The following is a 12,197-nucleotide window of genomic DNA, read 5'->3' as shown; positions in this document are numbered from 1 at the left end:
CACAAGAGTTTAAGTATCAGGGAAAAAAAAAATGAATGGCTTCTTATCTCAATGGTCCTTAACATTTGGCTTTGTTGTTTCTGACTACAGGGCCTTCTTTAAGGATTGAGGACTGTCAGAGGAGATACAGATGCAATCTGATAAAGTGAGGGAAGGACACCTTTGCACATTTAGGGAGGATGGCTTTATACAAGGCTAGTGGAAAATATTGATAAATACCTGAAGAGAAGTGGACGCCTGAGGAGATATGAAGTGGACACCTGAGGAGATATGAAGAGCCACCCAGAAGACAGAACGATGAGGCAGGTATTCTTATTACCCCTATGAAAACAGCAGAACTTGGGACTTACCTCAAGTGTCTACACACAGCAATTGGAAACAGGAGAAATTAGAAACTCTTTTTGAACATTTCCAGAGCTGTGGTCTCATTAGAATCATAGATATGCAATGATTATGACTCATGACTGCTGGCTCATATTCAGCCAATTATCAACCAATACTCCCACGTCCTTCTCTGCCAGGCAGCTTTCCAACCACTCATCTCCCAGCCTGTAGCGCTTCTTGGGGTTGTTGCGCCCCAGGTGCAGGACCTGGCACTTGGTCTTGTTGGACTTTATATAGCTGGCCTCAGCCCATTGGCCCAGCTTATAAGAGAGTTTCTATTTATCTTGCTATGTAATTTCTAAGTACTGTGGATATGCACACACATAACTGATTGAATCCCACAGTGACAGAGTTAATGCTTACCAAGATAAATTCCATAACTTTCCTTTCTCTGACCTTAATTTCTGCTCCATGAAGAGTCATAATAAAATACTAATTGTCAGCATTATTACTGCTGCAGACAGACTGGATCTGTTGAAGATCATCGGGCCAACCCCCCTGCCTACCAAAGTAGGTTCCTTAGAGCAGGCTGCCCAGGTAGGTGTCCAGATAGACCTTGAATATTTCCAGAGAAGGAGACTCCACAACCTCCCTGGGCAGCCTGTTCCAGTTCTCAGACTGCACAACATCATGAAAGTGAGAGCATGTACATAATTTATTAATGTATTGATGTATAGGTAATGTATTGATTGTAATGTATTGATTAACATAAAACTGGAATGAAATTTCAGTGATTTCTCTGTCCACTGATGAAATTGTCAAGAAAGAAAGGATACGTGAACATTGCTGAGTTAGATCATATGATTATTTCCTAAAACCACTCTACCATGGAAGCAGTCAGCTTCCTGACATTATTTGTGAATAGCAGGCTGGGTTTCTTATACAGTAATTCAGCCAGGCTGTAGGCCTGCAAATTCAGAGCTACAATACACAATCAAGCTCAGATTAGCCCGTACAAGGTGAAGAAAACATTCATAATATGTGACAAATAAACTAGTGGAACTTGGATATAAAATACTGCCCTTTTTTCCTTTCTCTCCTTAAGGAAGAGAAAATGATTTTACAAGATTTAGGCAACAATAATCTATTGCAATGAGAGCTAGCAAGAGCTTTTCAGTTCAGGAACAAGGCCTTTTCAAGTACGTATTAAAAAAAATAAAAATAAAAATGCTGCATGATGCAAAATGGCTTTATACAGAGAACTTCTACAAGTTTGGCTATCTTAGTCAAGACATTAATTCAGAATTTTTTGTTTCTTTCTCATCCATTTCATTGATTTAGGACTATGGTGGGATTACCCCAACTGTTTAAAACAGTAGTAACATTGCATTATCAGCTGCAGGGAGGGGATCCAGAAAACTTTGAATGTGAGAGCTGGAAAATAATTTAATATACATACATATACATATATAAATATATATGTATAACTTTTTTATTTTGTGGTATATTTTTTGTCAGTTATAAAAATCTTGACAAGGCAATCAGCACCAGTGCAGGTGTGTTCTGCAGTGCAACAGGGGATTGTGCCGTACAGGGGATTCCTGCACATATGCAACCCCAAGGAGAGGAGGGAACTGCCAGCACCTGGCAGCCCTGGCAAGAGTGGCTGACAGGGCTTGGCATGGCCAGGAGTAGCTGCAGTCACCCCTAAAACTGCCTGTAGGGAGTACAAGAGACCAGGAGAGTGAGGAACAGGGAGTGGTGGTCAGCTGGGGCAGGGTGTGACAATTTGTGTGGGAGGACCTGGAGGGAGGACGGCTGTTTTCTTCTCTTCTGGTAGCAACAAGAAGCAGCCTTCTACCGAAATAACAATGGTAGCCACCCACTGTAACTGTCAGGCTGCAGCTTAAAACCAGATGGAGGGGACTACAAGACCCCCAGGCAGAAGCCTACACCCACACAGATCTCCCAACACTCCCCCCAGGGACCAAAAATTTCTTATGTTGGTAAGAAAATAAAGAAAATGAAGTCCAAGGAGAGTGTACGCTTTCTGAAAAATGGGAAGGGAGAACTGGTAACAGGCATAGAAAAGGCTTTGATACTCAACAACTTCTTTGCCTCACTCTTCACTGGCAGTTAGACTACCCATGTAGTTAGACTACCATGTAGAGTCCCTCAACCTCTAGGTGTGGGTTGGGGGATCAAAATTGCTCTCACTGTAAGCAAAGAGCAAGATTGAGACCATCTGATGAAACTGAACAGGTCTATGGGGCCTAACGATATGGATCCCAGTGTCCTGAGGGAACTGGCTGATGGGGTTACCAAGCCTCTCTCCATATCTGAAGAGTCCTGGCAGTCAGGTGAAGTCCCTTGTGACTGAATAAAAAAGGGAAACATCACTTCCATTTTTAAAAATGCGTCAAAAGGAGGACTTAGGACTCACACACCTGTGATCCTTACCTCTGTGCATCAAAAGGTCATGGAACAGATCCTTCTGGAAGCTATGTCACTTGCAGGACAAGGAGGGGATCTGAAACAGCCAGCTCAGCTTCACCAATGTCAAATCATGCCTGAACAATCTGGTAGCCTTCAATGATTGCACCAGTCAACAAAGGTAAACCAACCAATGTTATCTACCTGGACTTATGTAAGGCCTTTGATATAGTCCCACATGACATCCTGATCTCCAAATTGGTGAGATACAGATTTGAAGGGTAGACAAGGAATTGGCTCAATGGCCACACCCAGAGAGTTGTGGTCAACATCTCTATGTCCAGGTGAAGGCTGGTGACGAGTTGTGTCCCTCAGAAGTGTCTTTTGGGACTTATACTCTTTACCAGTGACATAGATAATGGGATCAAGTGCACCTTCAGTAAGTTTGCATAAAGCACCCAGCTGAGTGGTACAGTCAATACAACAGAAATAAAGGATGTCATCCAAAGGAACTTGGGCAAGCTAGATAAGTGGGCCTTGTGAACCTAATGACGTTCAAAAAGTTCAAGTTCAAGGTGATACACCTGTGTTGGGGCAATCCCAGACATAGCAGAAGAACTCATTGAGAGTTCTTTCTAATTTACTATTATTTATCATTCTGTCCTACTTCATGCTTCTCTAATGAGGAGATAATTATTTTCCTGCTGATCCCCTTGAACAAGGTAAAATGAGAGCTGTGTCAAAAAATCTTACTGAAATCACTGTAAATGTCAGTTTACAAGTGGAATTTTACACTGCATTCATATCACACAACTAGCTTGATTTAATTTGTGAAGAACTGTAATTTGAAACCTTATTTCTCTGTAAGGCAAAGCCTAATTTAGGTACCTCTGTATCACAATACACGCACTAGAGGAAAACTCGAAATTTCTACAAAGTGCCCCAAAATAGAATTTAAAGTGTTTGGAAAAAATACTTTAAAATCAATGAAAGGATGAAAGTAAATAAAAATAAGAAAATAATCTGAAAAAAAAATGCAGAACTCATTTAATATAGCCTACCTTTAAAGCATTATATATATACACAACAATATATCTAGTAAACCAGCTAACTGAGATTTTTGTCACCATCTAATTCATAGAAGCATAGAATATCCTGAGCTGGAAGGGACACACAAGGATAATCAAGTCCAATTCCTGTCCCCAAACAGGACCACACAAAAATCAAACTATATGTCTTTGTCCAAACACATTGAAGTCTGTTAGGCTCGGTGCCATGACCATTCCCCTTGGGAGCTGTTCCACTGCCCAACCACCCTCTCACTGAAGAATCGTTTCCTCCCCTGTCACATCTTCATGCCATTACTTTGGGTCCTGTCGCTGTCAGTAGAAATTAGCACCTGTTCCTCCATTCCCCCTCGTGAGGAAGCTGTAGGCAACCTCAGAGTCAACCCTCAGTCTCCTCTTTTCTAGACTGAACAAACCAAGTGAACTCAATCATTCCTCATACATCTTCCCCTGCAGACACTTCTCCATCTTTGTAGACCTCCTTCGGACACTCTTTAATAGCTTTATGTCCTTCTTATATCGTGTTACCCAAAACTGCACACAGTACTCAAGATGAGGCCACACCAGCACAGACAAGATAAGGGCAATTTGACTGTGCTTGAAGAACTCCTAGTTAAAATTCTGTTTTCTTTGTGGAGATAATTATCATCAGCAACAAGCTACTGTTTACACTTTCAACAACTTTATGTTTTTAAAATGTAGAGTGTATACTCAAGGCTGAAAAATGTGAATAGGAACTGAATTGCTTTTGAGAAGGAATTACTGGATGCATCTGAGCCAGAGACACCCTCAGCCACGTGGTGTATTGTGGTTTTCACCCACCCTTCCTAGGGATGCTGCCCTCTACTGCAGTAGGTTTTCTGTGTGATGTGCTTTTCCCTGGTCTCCTCTGACATCATATGACCTCCCTGAGACGCTAAGATGGGGCTAGAGGACACAAGGGGTCTTAACTGGACAATTTTAATCCTTCTTCATTGTAAGAAAAGTTCCAGGATAAGATTATTCAAGAGCCTGCAGGTAAGATGGGTGACAGTTTTATTTTTTTATGTTTATTTCTATTTCTATTTCTATTTCTATTTCTATTTCTATTTCTATTTCTATTTCTATTTCTATTTCTATTTCTATTTCTATTTCTATTTTTTTTAACTCCAGAAAAAGTCCTTGTAGTTTCTTGCTTCTGTTTCAGAACAATCTATGCACACTTTTGACGCATAGATATATAGTCATATGTTTCTTTAAACAAATACAAATAATTTCACAGAACAAAAACTATACACAATCTAAATATTAATATTTTGCCACAAGCACTGATAGGATTTGGCTATGTTTAAGCCATTTTTTCCTACTATATCATTCAGTAACAGCTATAATTATCAAATGCAGTCACACAGGAAAGCTCTTATACATGTAGTTGAGCCTTTAGAATATCTACAGCAAAGAAGAAATGCATTTTCTTGGCCTAACTCTACATTTCTTTTATCAGATGGCATTACTGTGAATCCATTGTATTATACAGACACAAAAGTGGTGGAAAATAATCAATCTATAAACTTGTGACAAAAACAGAACATTACAAACCACTTTCCTTAAAAGCATTCTCTATATTCACAGCCATTAAACAAAACAAAAAGTGAGTTGGTCAAGCTGACCTTTTTTTCCCTCCATGAAATATTTATTGCCTCATTTTACTTGCAGAATATGAACATACTTAGCTGGTTTTTTTTCAGCTTCTGAAAGTGAAATAACATTTTCTGGCTGTTTGGAAAGTAAGTTTATTTTGCATTACTGTGGTCTGGATTGTCAGCGAAATATCACAGAGTAATGAAAGAAATTTAATAACTTCAAAACCAACTTTCATAAAGTGGAATCACAACATGAAGCACCTTGAATTAGATTCAGGAAAAATGCACCTGAAGAGTTTCCATAGTAATCCAGAAATGAACATAGTTGCACAATGTGTTAACAAAAGACAGACAGATCCTGAAATTGCACTCAGATGAGATCCAGATATGCACTATCCTTCCTACTTATAGTACCCATTCCAGAGCAACTTGAGTCTCTATCCAAGACAGGATAGTATTTTAAGTTCTACTAATGCTATCCAATTTCACCCAGTAAATAGAGATGAGGGTTTTATGCTTTATTGGACATAATCAGTTCTGCCTTCTATTTCACACCAAAATATCCCATTAGAGATTAAAGCAGAGAGAGGGAGGAAGTATTTTCCTTACCACTCTTATAACCACTCTATTGTGTAGCCAAGAACAGAGAGTTCACAGGAATAGAAAAACAAAGCAGTGTGTACGGATCTCTCTAATCCAGAGTAAGGTATTCCTGTGATTGAGGGAAGACTCCTGTTTACAGAATAGATATTAGTCAAATGCTATTAGGAAAACAAGGCATTGAGTGAAGAACCATGACTCAGGACCCACAGATGGAGACTGAAATCACTGGCCCATAAAAATCATCCTTCACTGCTACACATACCAGCATTAAGTTAAGAGATTCAGCTAAGGGCCTGAGAATAACTTTTCATGAAAGTGATTCACTTTACCCATGAAACCAAAAAGTAGAAAGGAGACTTGTGGATTGTCTGGAGGGAGGAAAGAATTACAGTTTCTTCTTTGAAATTTAGTTTGGAATCCTTAGAGTATTTTTGTTACTTAAACAACAACAACAACAAAAACATCAATTAAAAAATATAAAAGTGTTTTTTAAAAGTGTCTGCTTGTTTTGTAGTTATTATTTTGTTCACATGCCATCCTATGTCTGGGCAAGTACACATGGAACTGTAAGTGGATGTTGGAATGCCAGCTGATAAACGGAGGCTTTAAAAAGAGATTGAAATGAAAGTTGGTTAGGTGGCCAAAAGAAAAGAGGAAACTATGCCAACTGTCGTGTGATACTTGGATAAAAATATTGAGTAACAACTTGGAGAAGGTATTCTGAAGTTAAAAATGCTGTTTTGGGATATATTTGTCAGAACATGTAGCATTTACTTCTCTGTGCAACAGTAGACAATGAAGTTCATTTAATGAATCTTTATGTCCTAAATAGATTGTGAATCAAAGTGTGCAACAAACACCTTGTAAATGTTGCTGTATAAAGATAACTACACAGGATAAGGGTATATAGATAAATACATAGATACATAGAATAAGGAAATAAGAAAACACGTGTTCAGTCTGTTTTCCAAGAACTGGGAGGGGGAGTGGGTGAATTTGTTTTTTGTTTGTTTGTTTGTTTGTTTGCTTGTTTTTTTTTTTGTTTTTCATTAATAACTATTCCTACTGCAAATACATGAAAATATACAAAATCAGCGAGGAGAGAATTTAAGTACAAAGTTAGTACATTTCCACCTACATTTCCATTATTAAAGGTGTCTTTAGTACAGGAATTCTGAGATATGTAATTATTGAAATATAGTTCAATTAATTAGTCAAGACCCTATATGGCAGTATTATATATCACAGAGCTAGAGATATGGTGGAAAACTTATGCATAAAACAGAAGTTGAACAGATCTCAGCGTTGTGTTCTGTCTTGCAGTAGCAGAGGGTCTCAAATTTCAAAAGCAAATAGTTCCATATTGATTTCCCTTTGATAGTGTTGATCTCATTTGAAAAATTCCATTGGTGCCACAGTGAGGATCTTCTAATGATTTGAATAATAGTGTAGCTTCTGTAGACCTTTACTAGAGGAGGTATTTAGTGATAGAAGAAGAAAGAGACAATCCAAGAGATGGGGTTGGAACTAGATGATCTTTAAGGTCCTTTCCAACCCAAGCTGTTCTATGTTTGTATGATTCTATGATTATTTGCACCCTTCCTCCTCTATAAAAGAACATTTTCTCTGCCTGCAATTAGGTATATTGATTTATTTCTCTGTCCTTTTACTGTATAGGCTGAAGAGCAAGTACAGACCTCTATGGGTAAGAGGGACTCACTTAACTTTAGATATTTAAAAATTAGGCACACAAATTTTACTTTAATAGTGGAAAGAGGAACAAACATATCAAATTGGAGATTCATCTAACTTTCCTTGGGCACATACATGTATTTGAACATAAAATGATCCTCTAGGAATTTTTTTTCTAATGAATAATGATAAATTGAAACTCAAGTTCTTAAATGTTACAGATAAATTTTAATTACTATGCTAGGAAACAAACAAACAAACAAACAAAACTCCTTCAATAACTTCTATACTAACTTACACTGACTTTCTGCCTCCTAATACACAGCTAATAAAGCCTTCAGATCATTTGCCAATGGAGATACTATTTTTAGAGCTATCCTTTCAGTAGAATGGAAGAAGATGTGAGAATGAGAGAAATCTGCAAGTTACACAGAGTTTGAACCACCAAACTGATAGAAGACCAGGAGTAGTGAAATCAGCATGACTTAGTAGTCACTTCAGAAGGAAAGCCGGTTATCTGTATTATTAATAGACTTCATATGCTCTTTATGGAAATGTAACTAATGAAAATGTGACATTAAATAAATTATACTTAAGAATAGGTAATAATCTTTTTTTTTTTTTTTTTTTTTTTTTAAGATGTTAAAATTAAATCTTCCTGTCTACTGTAAATACAGTCAAAAAGATCTCAATATATACAGTACAACAGATTTCATAATCAGGAAGGTTAAATTAGCAGGAGAAGAAATTAGAAAAATACATTCATATACTTATTTTTCAACTTCAGAGAAGTATTGGCCATCCTTCCCTTGTATTCTCAAAAAAGACAATTAAAAATCTACCACAATCAAACTGCATCTTAAATTTACTAGTCAGGAGAAACAAAAACTGAAGGTCCTTGGAAATATGCTGAAGATTATACATTCTGATAACTATCAGTATAACCAAAACAGCAGTGACAAAGAGAAGTTTTCTCTCTGGAAAACAGCACAACCTAGACAAGATGCAACTAAGTAGATTGTACTGAAATTGGGCTATCATACATAACATTGACAAGTAGCAAAAATTTAGCTTTAAATCTCAAAACTTTGAGATTGCATTTTACTATTTTAGCACATTAAGACTGTGTTTTATGAGTTCTTCTGTAACTTTGTTTCCAATGTTATAATCAGTAAGTAAACTTTGTATTTTACTGTACAGCTGTTTGTTTCATTTTAAACTTGTCTGTTTTTTAAAGTGAACCTGGAAATGCCTAATAACTCTGGCATCCTTTTTACATCCACAGAGGTAAGCAATGCAAACTTTTTTCTTTCTTTTTTGCTGGGTACCTGAAAAACACGTTAGGTGCATTATATATTTCCTGCAAAGCCTCATTTTGCTTCAGATAGTTCCTAATATTTGCTCTAGGTATAGAAGAGAAGTTTTCTACAGTGCACTTCTACAAGTCATGCAGATACAGCCTGTGATGTCCTGAAATATGCATAGACTTTTAAGGAAGGTAAAAAACTGAGAGCTAGCTAAGAGATTAAAAGGGTCTAGAAGTTCTAGAGTTCTGGATTGCATGTAAGAATTTGAATAAATATTATAAAAAGGAGGTCAAAGCCAAGGTTAAAAAACAAACAAACAAACAAACAAATAAAACACTTGAAGAAAGAAAAAGAAAAAGAAACAAAACACATAAATAGTATAAAGTTAAAACATATGGAACAAGCAGCTTGACAGTACACATAAAACAACCACATAGGTAGGGAGCATAACTAGAATCTGATTATTAGAAGATACTATCAAAAGAAGATTCATTGCAAGTAGCTTAGCACAAATGGCTTCCTTTGGAAAACAAAACAAACAAACAAACAAACAAAAATCCACAAAGCTAAGGAGGTGTTTTGTTTTTCATTCTTATCAACTTTTCCTAAAAACTTAAGAGATTGAAGCATTAAATAGTTATTTCATGACTCTGATTTTCAGATTTAGATTTTAGATTTAGTAAAAACAAGTACACATTCTTCGTGAAATCAAAAATGTTATCTTTTGAAAACTGACTTGTGGAACTGTCATTAACATGTTTAACTTACATTAACATGTAAGGAATATATCAGGCACAAAGAGGCTTTTGTACAGATTTTCCGGGTGGTAGGTCTAGCCAGGACTGATATCTCTACTGTAAGTGGTAAATTAGTTTTCACCAGAAATGACATCACTCTTAGAATCATGAGATCACAGAATAATTTAGATTCAAGAAAAAATCTTTGGAGGCTACCTAGCCTACCTCCTGCTCAAAATACATTTAATTAGATCATGGTACTCCAGTCTATGCAAAAGTTGAGTCTTGAACACATTCAAGGACATAGATCTTATGATCTCTGAATAACCTATTCCAGTATTTGAGTATTTAATAAGTATCAAATATGATTTGATATTTATCATTTGCTCTTTTTTTTTTTTAACATCTAACTGAAATTTCCATTTTTAAACTTCAGTTCACTTGAGTTCATTTTTTTTCTCGTCCTACCACTGGATGATTACAATAGGAGTACCAAAAGTTATATATACTCCATCCCAGTATATATATATATTATATATATATACTCCATCCCAGCATATTTTCAATCATTGCAATATAGCAACACATAAGAGTGACAGAAATAGGGGATTCTTTTTTAGATAAGAAATAAGCTTTTACTACTTCTGAGGAAAGGTTTAATGTTGAGAAAACAATATTTTCTAGGGAAATATATATATATATATATATATATATATAAAATTAATGAATGAATCTAATCAGCATTCAGTGTACGGAATGCTGATTAATCATATGCTCTTTGGTTAGCATATGAATAAGAAGTTTTCTGGCTGAGCGCAATTAATGATTTCACATTCTAAACATGCAACAATTTTTATATTGCTGTTTTTTTTCTTTTTTTTTTGGTTGTTTTTTTGTTGTTGTTGTTGTTTTTTTTAGTTGATTTTTGTGCCACAAATATCTGTAGAGGGAGAATGAAACTGCTAGCAACTCACTCCATTTGGACTGTTAGCAGAAAGATTTTAGTGACATAAGCTGGATTTTCTATACTGATTTTTCACCAATATACTGGCAATTCTTATCATACATATCTTTAAGTCATTCATATTAATTTTCTAAAGAAAGTTTAACACCTCTTTTGGTCAGCATAAATTAGAAGAATCATACATTTAAAAAATGTCAAATCAAAGAACAATAATGGGCAAAATATTATACAATAAAAAATACCAAATGCAAATATTTGCATATCTGAGTATTTCATAATGAAAATAATATTTATTTTTATTTTATTTTTATTTTAAATTGTGAGCTACACTTGGAAGGTTTTCTGTAGTATTTTCTTGAATATTAAGAGATTTTTATTTGATTACTCTGTGAAAAAGTTAAATTAGCTCACATTCTCAACCTTTTAGCGTTTGTTTGGGGATTTTGAAAAATTTAAAAGGCCAAGACCTGTAGAATGAAAGAGATTGGTATCCTTTTATTTCATTAAGCTGAGCATTTTTGTAAGTCTCAAATTCTATTAAAAATACATAAAATGAAACCATGGTTTTCCAGAATTGATACTTAGGCTGCTGTCTCTAGATTAAAGCACTTTAGGATTTCTAACAGCAATGACAGTAGTTTGATGGTGTTGGTAAAACTTTTGAACAACCTGCTGTAGAGATTTTAGATTCACTATGGTATTGCATTTTAGGTGTGTTTAGACCAAAGGATCAGAGGTTTTTGTTTTCATGTGGAGATTGGCAGAAACTTTCAACATACTACTTTACAAAAAGTAATTTGCTGTATTGTCTGAAGGCACACCTGCATTCCTGATGCAGTAGTTCAGTATTAATTTGGAACACTGATACATATTATTGTCACTAAATTGCAAAGACAAAAAGTTAACTTGAGAAAAGTTTATTTCATCCATAATCAGTTGTCTGGAAGCAGTAAGGGCCAGCTGCTCCCTAAGGGCATCCTCAGTCTAGAGCTGAAGGTGATCCACAAGAGGTTTGGAAGAGCAGTTCCTTGTCAGCTAGAGCCATCGCTATAGTAAGTATATAGTATAGCAAGGGCACAAGGTAGATCTTTAAATAATAGCCAATTCCAGAGAGAAGTATGGTCATAATGACATACAACAGTGATGTGGAAGGGTCAAAGTCAAGCCAAGAAACCAGTCAGGGTTGGGCTTGAGCCCAACCTGGACTTGATGCCCGGCACTAGTCAGCAAGGCCTAACATAGAACCAGGCCAAGATCATACCAGGAAGTTTGTCTATGTGTTGAAATCCACACCAAAGTGCTACATAGCTAGTCAGGGCATGTGGCTGAGCTAGAGATGAATATTCCTCCTAAGTAGCTTAGCAAGGGACTGACAGCTCTGGTTGGAACTGAAATGGAGCCACAGGTGTGGTTGGAGGCCTAAGGTGAGACTGGATAGGACCCTAAAG

This window comes from Anas acuta, chromosome 1, assembly GCF_963932015.1.
Source record: "Anas acuta chromosome 1, bAnaAcu1.1, whole genome shotgun sequence".
NCBI classification, from domain to species: domain Eukaryota; kingdom Metazoa; phylum Chordata; class Aves; order Anseriformes; family Anatidae; genus Anas; species Anas acuta.
The sequence above is the reverse complement of the archived record's forward strand: the minus strand, read 5'-3'. Positions refer to the sequence as shown.